Here is a 12,070-nt window from a genome sequence, read left to right on the forward strand (position 1 = left end):
TAGTTGTCATTTGTTGAGTTTCCTGATGGTATCGCCTTAGAAACATAACAGTGTCTTTATCACAGGTACATGGAGCAGATCGGAGCACCACAACCTTCTCAACAAAACGCATTTAATAGATTGCTTCCCTTTAAAAAAATGACGTTAACGACCTTGTTATCTAACGTCAGAGCGCAGCCAATCGGATGAAAGCAAACATTCCCTCCGGAATCAGTGTCTCGCCTGATTGGCTGGAGACAATACACGTGACAAGACATACGAGAGCTCATGAATGACGTCGAGGTGATGGACGTCTCTTACAGCATTAATGACTGAGCGAACGGAGACGAATACAAGACATCCTGCTTCCTGATAACGGTTACTGAAATCGATTAAGGCAGATCCGAGTCTTGATATCCTCGCAGCCTATAGTCATCGCCGCCAGTGGTGATATAGGTGAGTGGTTGATTGATTGATTTATTGATAAGGCTCTGATCCATTCACGTTACAAGTTGCTACAATGTGATACTAACATGGAATTATTTTATATTTTGAATCATGTACAATGTGAATTTCTATGAACAATGTGAAGCCTAACACTACTCTGAGTTTTGTATTATGTCGCTGGTGTTAAATGTTTGACAGTATAATTATGGAAAGTTACTTCACCAGCTGATATTCTTCAACGAAAATATAACTCCTTCCTTATAAGTTGATATTCCTCTGCTAATTTATTAAGTTCCTAGCAACTCTATCAAATCAATTTCAAATATTATTGCTTAGTAATACTTAGTTACAGACGAGGAGGGAGGGGGATTCGTGAAGGATGTTTTCGTAATTTCTTGAGTTTACAAAGTTCATGGGAATATATGCTCAGTGACAAGCGATTGAGATTAATTTCCATGTAGAAACTTTCCACTTGAACTCTTGGAAGTTGCTATTGATGTGACCGCAAATCTAATTATTGTCTGACTTCATTTGGCTGCTCATTTATAATGTATGCAAGTAGACATGCGATTATTCCCTGGGATATGACAAGACCATGCTATTTGCTATATATTAGCCTTGAGATATCATAAACCACGATAACCGCATCGCCAACATTTCTGAGCTTTGGCATGGTAGAGAACAAATTGAATATATTCTCAAGTAGAAAAACGACCTGGCCCCATTCCACAACATGTGCTCTTGATATTTTTACTTGATATGCAAACACCACTAATATGTATATTGTTTGACAATCTCTAATATTGTTAATCCCTGGTAAGGTTGGTTGGTTGGTTGGTGTGTTGTTTAACGCCGCACTCAGCAATATTCCAGCTATATGACTGCGGTCTTTAAATAATCGAGTCTGGACCAGACAATCCAGTGATTGATGTCAAGAGCATCGATCCAAGCAATTGGGATCGATGACATGCATCAACCAAGTCAGAGAGCCTGACCACCCGATCCCGTTAGTCGCCTTTTACGACAAGCATGGGTTGCTGAAGGCCTATTCACGGGTAAGGTAACATACCCTTCAATAGCAGTCATTAAGTTCATCTCGAGGGAAATTGACACCGGCATTAAACTGTCAAATCGTAGTGACAAATGTTACCTTCTTAAGCAGCCTTATATGAGCCCCGTTATACAGCGATATAAAAAGGGAACAGCATTCTTCGATTTGTCAGTATTATTGATAGATTCTTTGGTTTGCAGACGTAATTCATTATTAACGTATCGTTTTTATTTTATTAAAGTAGAGTTTCTGATCCATCACGTGAGTGTAAGGGCGACTATGCTTGTCGTAAGATGCGACTAACGGGATCGGGTGGTCAGGCTCGCTGACTTGGTTGATGCATGTCATCGATCCCAATTGCGTGGATCGACGCTCATGTTGTCAATCACTGGATTGTCTGGTCCACACTCGATTATTTACAGACCGCCATCATATATAGCTGGAATATTGCTGCGTGCGGCGGTAAACAATAAACAAGCAAAAAGCGTGAGTGTATACTTTGTTTATATAGCTGACTGCTGCGTCGGGCAATAAACAAAATCTTTTGTATGCATATTGTGTTAGTGGTGGGTGCGACCGGTCCGGCAGGACATGCTTACCCTTTTCGCGAACACCTGGTGTCAACACTGACATTCAGTGATCCGTTCATATATTTTTCACTGCTATTTTGCCTTGGAATCCAATGGGATCTGTTTCGGCAGGTAATCGAGTCGGAATCATTGTTCATGATACTGATCACTGGATTGTCTGGTCCCGACTTGATTCTTTACAGTAAAAGGCGACTAAGTTTGTCGTAAGAGGGGACTAACGGGATCGGGTGGACAGGCTCGCTGACTTGGTTGATGCATGTCATCGATCCCAATTGCGTCGATGTTCATAATGTCAATCGCTGGATTGTCTGGTCCAGACTCGATTACTTACAGACCGCCGTCATATAGCTGGAATATTGCGGCGTTAAACAACAAACCAACCAACCAACAACTTGATTCTTTGCATGCTGCCGTCGTATGGCAGGGGTGATGCTTGGTGCGGCGTTCAGCATCCAACACTTTCAATTTTTATGACAATTGTATGGTTGCAGCGCTATCGGTAGAGCAGGACATCGCTTTTCGCGAACACCTGGTGTCATCACCGGTTTTTGTTCAGTGATCTAAATAATTTGTATTACTATTTTGCCTTTTACGGCAAATAATCGAGACTGATTATTCTCTGGCGTTGACGTTTGCACTTAACCGCAATGACACGGAATAAGGGTCGTCCGGAACACAGAGATTTAACTGTACCAATACAATTAATTTCATCACAGGCCAGGAAGCGACGTCTTACTCCAGGATGAAAGCCGTTACACCTAATTGTCCATGATATAGGAAAGCCATGGTTTTTTTAATCTCAGATCGAACCCTGTACACAGAGCATTACAAGGTCGATATTCCTGAGGGATAATTTGCCCATGTAGTCATCAATCAGAGCTGTACGAGTAAGCCCAACGTTATGAGTCAGGGCGTGTTTCAAATGTTTCGTAAAAAGCATGGACTTTCGATAGGGCGTTGCCCAGACTTGTACTGGTTTACGGGATTTGGGTCCTACACAGCCACGTAGTGCAAACATGTAATTCCTGTTTCGTTCTGAGCCATTCTCTTTCAAATGCATTATTTGTCCATGGGCAAATACACTGCTTGAACTCAGTGTACCCCTCATCTGTTTATAACGATGTTAATTTATGTCAAAGAAGCAGTCTTATCACCGCTGTTGTTTATTATGGTCACTTATTCGAGTTGTACGCCCTCGTTCCAGGACTAGTTCCAGGGAAATAGTTGTCACTGTTTTTACTACCCTACATACGAGTCCCAGATATCTCATAACATAAACATTTTCGCATAAAAATTGAACAGACATGTCTTTTCATAAATGGTAATACAATTAATTATTATACTACTTTATACTTTACTACTTCATTCTTATTGAAACCCGTGAAGATCCGGGTCAGAATAGGTCTTCAGCAACCCATGCTTGCCATAAAAGGCGACTGCTTGTCGTGGAAGGTGATTAACGGGATCGGGTGGTCAGGCTCGCTGACTTGGTTGAGGCATGTCATCGATCCCAACCGCGTGGATCTATGTTCATGATCTCAGTTGCTATGTTGTCCGGTCCAGACTCGATTACTTACAGACCACCATCATATAGCTGGAATATTGCTGAGTGCAGCGTTAAACAACAAACAAACAAATCACATTACGGGACAAAGCTCATTTCGGACCTAGACGTGAATTTGTAGCATGGTATTACATAATTTCACATACAACCGTTTGCGGCTTCAGATTTACATAGTTTAACTGCCTTTTTTCCAGAACTTCTAATTAACAGTGAAAACTTCATAATTCGCGATATCGTTTAAGATGATTTACTGAATGTCCTAAAACATGTACAGTTTTGTTTTATCGGCGGCACATATATTAGAATAACTTCGGGTTTATTAGCCCCAGAGTCACTTAAAAATAAAATATATATTTGAGTGATGCATACAGTAATATGGTTCAACAAAACCATTCAGATTTAAAAAATATTAGAATTCATACACGATATTATTTTTAAGAAAACGCATTAGTGTTGTGCTGTAGAACAGTCTCACACCCCACATGGGCACAATGTGTGATATCTTGTGTCCCTGTCGTGATAGTGCTGGAATATTGATAAAGGCGGCGTAAGGCCTCACGCACTCACTCACTCACGCACTCACGCCCTCACTCACTCACTCACTCGAACTCCACATGGGCACAATGTATGATATCTTGCGTTCCTGTCGTGATATTGCTGGAATATTGATAAAAGCGGCGTAAGGCCTCACTCACTCACTCCACATCGGTACAATGTGTCGTATCTTGCGTCCCTGTCGTGATATTACTGGAATATTGAAAAAAGCGGAGTAAGGCCTCACTCACTCACTCCACATCGGTACAATGTGTCATATCTTGAGTCCTTTGTCGTGATATTACTGGAATATTGATAAAAGCGGTGTAAGGTCTCACTCATTCACTCACTCACTTCACATCGGTGCAATGTGTGATATCGTGTGTCCCTGTCGTGATATTACTGGAATATTGATAAAAGCAGAGTAAGCCCTCACTCACTCACTCCACATCGGTACAATGTGTCATATCTTGTGTCCCCGCCGTGATATTGCTGGAATATTGCTAAACGCGGCGTAAAACCTCATCCACTCACAATCCCTCATTCAAAGACTCTAACAAAGAATAATCCGAGATGTTTTCAATTGTCTCCAGCATTTAATAATTTGATATATGCACAGTTCTTGAATTGGGTTTTGAAAAGAATTGTCGCAAGCTAATTAACAAACAACACCACGAGGTATGCCAAAGTACAATTGCCATGTCACATCAAGCAGTACAAGAACCCCACTCTGCCGAACTCTAAGACTCAGTGAACCACATGTTAGTCGGGATGCTAGGGTTCTTCAAATGTGGGGCAGCAGTTATCATAGTAATTTGTATGACATTTGAAAAATCAAGGCGTCTAGATTCTTTAACAAAGGCAGTTGGTTCCTTACGTCCGTGTTCAGTATCAAATGTTACCTCGGGGCCATTTAATTTCACCCACCTATCAACATGCGTCCAATTAGCTTACATCGAGGTCAAATAGTCAAATGACCTTTACATGTCATAAGGTGACAGTACAATTGTGTTGGAGATCTCAAGGGAAGGTTGTGATAAAACACACGATACGCATTTGGTTCCTTCACTTGTTTTACAAAAGATGTAATATCACTGAGTGAGTGTTTTGGGTTTAACCCCGCTTTGAACAATATTCCAGTCATATCGCTGTGTGTCAGCTTGATGTGGGAGGAAAGCCCGAAGTGATGCAGGTCTAAGACGTTGCATGGTGCTGACCAACCTAGAAACATTATCGGGGAGAATCGGTAATCGAGCCCGCGATTGCAGGTTTCTGGCGTGCCCATGGGACGCAACTCTGTACACCGAATTGCCCCTGTATCACTTAAGCGTTGTCTTTAAGTGACAATTCTTCTGGAAGTTTTCTATGACTTCTAAGGCACTGACTTTCGCTCTACAGAGTTGCGTCCCTTAGACGCGTCGGAGTCTGATGATCGTTGGTTCGAATCAACAATTCACTCTGATTGTGATATGTAATTTGTCAGCACCATGCTCGGGGACTTTAAAAAGTGGAACAGGCCGTGGCATAACTGAAATAGCTTTAAGTGTGGCGTTAAACCCAACTCACTTATTCTACTCTGAGTTACAGAGGGATCAAGTGCTTATTCGTCCTTTTGGCGTATTCGAGGAGACCATTCGTTTCCCCCGGCGTGGCGTCCGCCCGGAGAGGGGAAGGTCCCGGGTTCGATCCCCGGCTGCGTCATACCAAAAGACGTTAAAAGATGGTACTTGTTGTTACCCTGCCTGGCGCTCGGCATTAAGGGGCTAAAACAAGGACTGGTCGGCTCGGAGTCAGTATAATGTGTCTGAGTTGGGAATTTATGTTAAACTGCGGCATGGTATCTCAGTGAGCTAGCACTATAAATCAGCATCAGTCCGGACTAGTACAAGCAGCCACAGAAACACACACACGTACATGCACGTTGCTATATAAGTGCAATAATCTTGGACGCAACGTTAAACCCCATTTCACCTCACCTCACCTAACCTCCCCCGCCGTGACGTTTGCTGACAGCTACGGTCCTTACTTATCTACTCTCTGTTTCACAAGTCAAAAAATACTACAGAACGATCCGTGTGCATCTGTATCTTCCGTCGTGCTTAAAGGATGTGCACCATACCCATGCTCGTGGGTTTCACCGAAGTGGTAAACGTCTGAGACCTGCATCACTTCGGGCTTTCCTCCCACATTTAGCTGACACGCCGTGATATAACTGAAATACTGTTAAAAGCGGCGTTAAACACAACTCACTCACTAATACTGGTCCTTAGTAAATGTTGCGTATTAAAGAAGTTGTTATCCATAAAAATTGTGTCTATCTTGTCATCCGCCAACTTTTAAGTAATGCCTATCAAACAAGTTAAATGTTGCGTAGTATAACCCAAACAGATATAAAGCAACATTTTCAAACAACACTCGTTTAACGCTGTTTCTTTCACACAGAAGCGTAACTGCTTGAAACTGAAGGTTAAAAGCTATGAAGCCGGCAATTGTATAGTCAAAACAACGCCTGGCATTCTTAAGGAAAAAAATATGTTGACAAAATAAGCTTTGCTGAGAATTTACAAGTGTTCACTGAATGTCATGAAATGATTGTTTTGTGGGTCCCCCTCCCCCCCAAAAAATTTAAAAAAATTGAACGCATTGAAGTCGTGACCCAAGCAATTTGCCTGCAGCTGTTCAAGGCCCCTTGAATACAAGGTGGTCGGTCCGAAAAGGAGTGTGTGGAGTATCCGCAATATGCGATACAATCATGAGGTAAAGTAATTAAACATTTATGCATATTTCCGATTTGGTTTTGATAGAAATAATTTTGACGGAACGACTTTACAGTTTGTAGATTGCAAAACCGGTTCGGTTCTTTTAAACTCAATAAGCAAGACAAATCTTCAAAGTATTTCACTTTCTGTTACATCCTAGTACCTCATATGACCCATATTTTCGTCAATTGAAGGATTTGTGTCACCTCTGAATTTTTGCAGTAACGTTCTTTTTTCTCGATTAATCGATTTTTCCTTGCGAAAGCTTCTTCGCCGAGAGTATAAATTGAATAGATGAAACCCAAAGCCTTCGTTAGCATCCGAAAATGATGTTTTTGTTAAGTAGCAAATGTCTTTGTACGAGATTACATTGATAACGACACAGCTGATAGGAACTACCACTTAATGGAAAAAATCGAAAACTTTAAATCTGTGTGAGTAGCATTTTTAAACGCAATGTACCATATTCTGTAGCACTATTTTCTCAGAGATCTGACCGTGGCCTTGACAAAAGAGATCCTCTAATTTTGAGAGGTCATTTCCATGACTCCCGCTTCCCTCGTTTGATGATTCTCTGCGATGTTTTACACGCTATCGCAGCTGGATGTCTCAATTCAGATAAATGGCCCTTTCAGACCTTCAAAAAGCCCAAATGAAATCCTGCCCAACAGTCATAAGAAATGGATGGCTGGGGTCTCACACATCGGTGACACCTGTTTACATGCACGCTTCTACTCACATACATGTATCTTGTACAGGTATTGAAAGTAATTGCTACAAACTTAAATCCCTGTGATCACGAGAAATGTGTTAACTTTGTAATCCAAAACCTTTTACCATTACTTAACAGCCAGCATTATCAAGAGAAATGTGGTCTTAATCCCATCCTATTTACCATCACCTAACAGCCAGCATTATCCCGATAAATGTGGTCTTAATTCCATCCTATTTACCATCTCCTAACATGTAGCATTATCAAGAGAAATGTGGTCTTAGGCATATCCTGTTGACCGTCATCTAACAGGCAGCATTATCGAGAGAAATGTGGTCTAAATCACATCCTATTTACCGTCATCTAACAGGCAACACTATCAAGAGAAATGTGGTCTAAATCACATCCTATTTACTACCACCTTACTTACAGCTTTATCAAGAGAAATGTGGTCAAAATCCCATCCTATTAACCGTCATCTAACAGACAGCATTATCACGATAAATGTGGTCTAAATTCCATCCTATTAACAGTCATCTTACAGGCAACACTATCAAGAGAAATGTGGTCTAAATCCCATCCTATTTACTACCACCTTACTTACAGCTTTATCAAGAGAAATGTGGTCTAAATCACATCCTATTAACCGTCATCTAACAGGCAGCATTATCGAGAGAAATGTGGTCTAAATCCCATCCTATTTACCGTCATCTAACAGACAGCATTATCACGATAAATGTGGTCTAAATTCCATCCTATTAACAGTCATCTTACAGGCAACACTATCAAGAGAAATGTGGTCTAAATCACATCCTATTAACCGTCATCTAACAGGCAGCATTATCGAGAGAAATGTGGTCTAAATCACATCCTATTTACCGTCATCTAACAGACAGCATTATCACGATAAATGTGGTCTAAATTCCATCCTATTAACAGTCATCTTACAGGCAACACTATCAAGAGAAATGTGTTCTAAATCCCATCCTATTAACAGTCATCTTACAGGCAGCTCTATCAAGAGAAATGTGGTCTAAATCCCATCCTATTAACCGTCATCTAACAGACAGCATTATCACGATAAATGTGGTCTAAATTCCATCCTATTAACAGTCATCTTACAGGCAACACTATCAAGAGAAATGTGGTCTAAATCCCATCCTATTTACTACCACCTTACTTACAGCTCTATCAAGAGAAATGCGGTCTAAATCACATCCTATTAACAGTCATCTTACAAGCAGCTCTATCAAGAGAAATGTGGTCTAAATCACATCCTATTAACAGTTATCTTACAGGCAGCTCTATCAAGAGAAATATGGTCTTAATCCCATCCTAATAACCATCGTCTCACAGGCAGCACTATCGAGAGAAAAGTGGTCTTAATCACATCCTATTTACAACCATCTTACTTACAGCTCTATCAAGAGAAAGGTGGTCTAAATCCATTCCTATTTACCGTCATCTAACAGGCAACACTATCAAGAGAAATGTGGTCTGAATCCCATCCTATTAACAGTCATCTAACAGGCAGCACTATCAAGAGAAAAGTGGTCTTAATCACATCCTATTTACCACCACCTTACTTACACAATTATCAAGAGAAATGTGGTATCAATCCCATCCTATTTACCATCACCTGTCAAATACTAGCAGTATTGTCCAGAGAATTTTTATCTTTTCCCATCCTATGTACCGTAAACTAACATATATCATTACTTTTGGCACTACAGTGACTACCATGCTATGACTTCATATTAAATGCTCTTTACATATTAATGTGGAAATGAATTCAGTGTTACCATCTCCTTTAATTGCAGTGTGGCGGAAGGTCGGGGTTTCGATCCCCGGCCGCGTCATACCAAAAGACGTCAAAAGGTGGTACTTTTTGTTACCCTGCCTGGCGATCGTCATTACTGGTCTTCAGGAGTGGTCGGAGTATACTGTGTCTGAGTGGGGTATTCATGTTAAACTGCGGCATGGTATCTCATCATTAGTACAATCAGCCACACACAAACATACGTGCATGCACGTCGCGATGTAAGTGCAATAATCTTGAACGCGACGTTGAACCCCATTTCACCTCATATGTAGTTTGTGAACAATTACCGACCTCTTGCTGGAACTACTTCTCACAACCGACGGTTCAAGGAAACGAACAAGTGCACTGAGAAACGCTTTGAGAATATCGTCAATCTCAAATTACATAGGAGATGGTTATTTCCTTGTCACTTTAGGACCCACTGTAAACTTATGTCAACCGTCAAACGCGTAGGCGTCATCAGTAGGACAGGTGTCATCATATGTCCACTCTGATTCGTGAATTCACCTATATTTGTAACGCTGTGTGTGACAGGGATACAAGCATAAATAACATTGAGTGTAATGATGTAACGATGATCGGTATCGACATGAAACACGCGGTCTGTAAATAATCGAGTCTGAAGTGAATGTCTGTTCGACAATTATAGAGCGATATCAGATCTTCCATACAAAACGTTTTGGCCACATTCCATTATTTTGAGTGTGCAAACCCGAGCAGACATTCTGACTGGTATGCATTAAGATCAACAAGGGTGGGTTGGTTGGTTTGTTTGTTGTTTAACGCCGCACTCAGCTCTATGACGGCGGTCTGTAAATAATCGAGTCTGGACCAGACAATCCAGTGATTGACATCATGAGCATCAATCCACGCAATTGGAATATGATGACGTGCATCAACCAAGTCAGCGAGCCTGACCACCCGATCCCGTTACTCGACTCTTACAACAAGCATAGTCGCCGTTTACGACAAACTTTGTCGCCTTTCCTCCAAGTACCTACAATTAACATATCTGGAACTTTGCCAATACAAATTCTCACTGACACCGTTTTGTATCACAACCACCATTTGAACGCAAAACGTTGCTTTAGTTGACACTGTATGTCGAGTGCTCTCCCCTGATCGATAGGTGAAACCACTCTACGCGAAAATAGTGATTGCCATCATTTTAAATTGGCACATTTGCTCTTAGGCTGCAATGAACACAGCTTTAATCACTTTCGGAAATAGTTAAATGTCCCACCACACGCCAAGAACCACTTTACCCCCTCCCTTACTCTGCCTCCAACTGTAATACATTTCGTCCAGCAGTAATACATTACAGTTATATGTGTGTGCCAGGTGACAAGTATACCATGTGTGAGCAATAAAAAACGGTTTTATTGCTGTCAATACATAATCAATGTGCTTAAGCATAGAAATCTACAAGGCACGCTCCTGCAAATAAGCCTTATACCTTTGTATTTCGATCCGGGATGATATAAGGCGTTAATGATGGCATTAATGGCTTTGGCACGTGTTAATACCAGGTAATTTTATTCCTTTGAAAAGGAAAGCTCTAATGATATACTTACACAGAGAATTAGCAACAGTTCTCAGCTTTACGATATTTCACGGTATTTCATTTACGCAGCTTGAACCTGCATCTAACTTCTTTCAAACACAAGGATCGGTTCTAACGTCAACATGATATGTGATCAGCAAGCAATTGGCATCACATCAAACACCAGCATTACCTTTGACGTATCATGGAGTTGTTCAGCTTTGTGTATCGGAACAACTCATCCAAATATGCGCTTTGACACGTGCTGATTAATATGTGTTACTTCTGCTGAAAACTCTTTTAATGTGAAATATCTTTTTTCAGGCGGCTTATTACAGATCTAAAGAAAGGCAATGGGAGATTTATTAACATTAACCTCTTATTTCCGCTGTCGCACAATCATCAGTCTGGTTTAACCATAGGGCACAAGAGTAAATTGTGAGATATCCAGCAAAGTTTCACAATTGTAATCACCATATACTTTTAACAAGACAAGGTCCATAATTGGAAGGGTACACTTACGCATCTACTTTCATTTTGACAATGACCCGTCTTAGAGCGTGTGTTTACTAAAGAGGCACTAAAGTGGTACCGTTCTCAGCGAAAAAAAACTTTCCAAACTCACAAGACATTCCTGCTAAAAGCAGAACCCATGATTGTAGGATTCCGAGTATGTCATAAGCATTATATTCATAAAGTTATTGTCCAATATTGATGATACAAGTGTTCTCAAAAAGGGGATGTATCCTGCCTCTTCGGTGGCGCTCATCAAAAACACATGCAAAGGCAGGTTAATTTCACCTGAACAAACATATGGTACAAGTCAATATAGAGAATTGCATCGGACATCGTTTTGGTCACTGATGCATTAAATTTGGAAATGTTATCCACCTGTCTAAAATGTTGTAACCTTGATCAAACAACGTTTGAGCAAGACTCCTATGACGCTCTTTGAAATCTTCGTAGAAAGAGCATGTTCGATTGTACTTCTACAGTTGTGATATGTAGACACCAGAAACAGACGATGCTGATTCACAGGTCTCCTTTATTTCTAGTTCAATCAATGGAA

The 12,070-nt window shown here is 40.8% G+C and overlaps 1 protein-coding gene across 1 annotated transcript in view; it reads left to right on the forward strand.

The window, feature by feature from the left end:
- The first annotated feature begins 319 nt into the window (after window positions 1-319).
- Window positions 320-12,070, forward strand: part of LOC139448282 (cyclic AMP-inducible protein BP74-like) — a 56,470-nt gene continuing 44,719 nt past the window's right edge. Inside the window, exon 1 of the mRNA XM_071229823.1 lies at window positions 320-435. The gene's annotated coding sequence lies outside the window, so the exon portion shown is untranslated. The remainder of the gene's footprint in view (window positions 436-12,070) is intronic.

Source organism: Haliotis cracherodii, unplaced genomic scaffold (assembly GCF_022045235.1).
Source record: "Haliotis cracherodii isolate W230 unplaced genomic scaffold, xgHalCrac1.p SCAF_7, whole genome shotgun sequence".
In the NCBI taxonomy this organism is placed as follows: Eukaryota; Metazoa; Mollusca; class Gastropoda; order Lepetellida; family Haliotidae; genus Haliotis; species Haliotis cracherodii.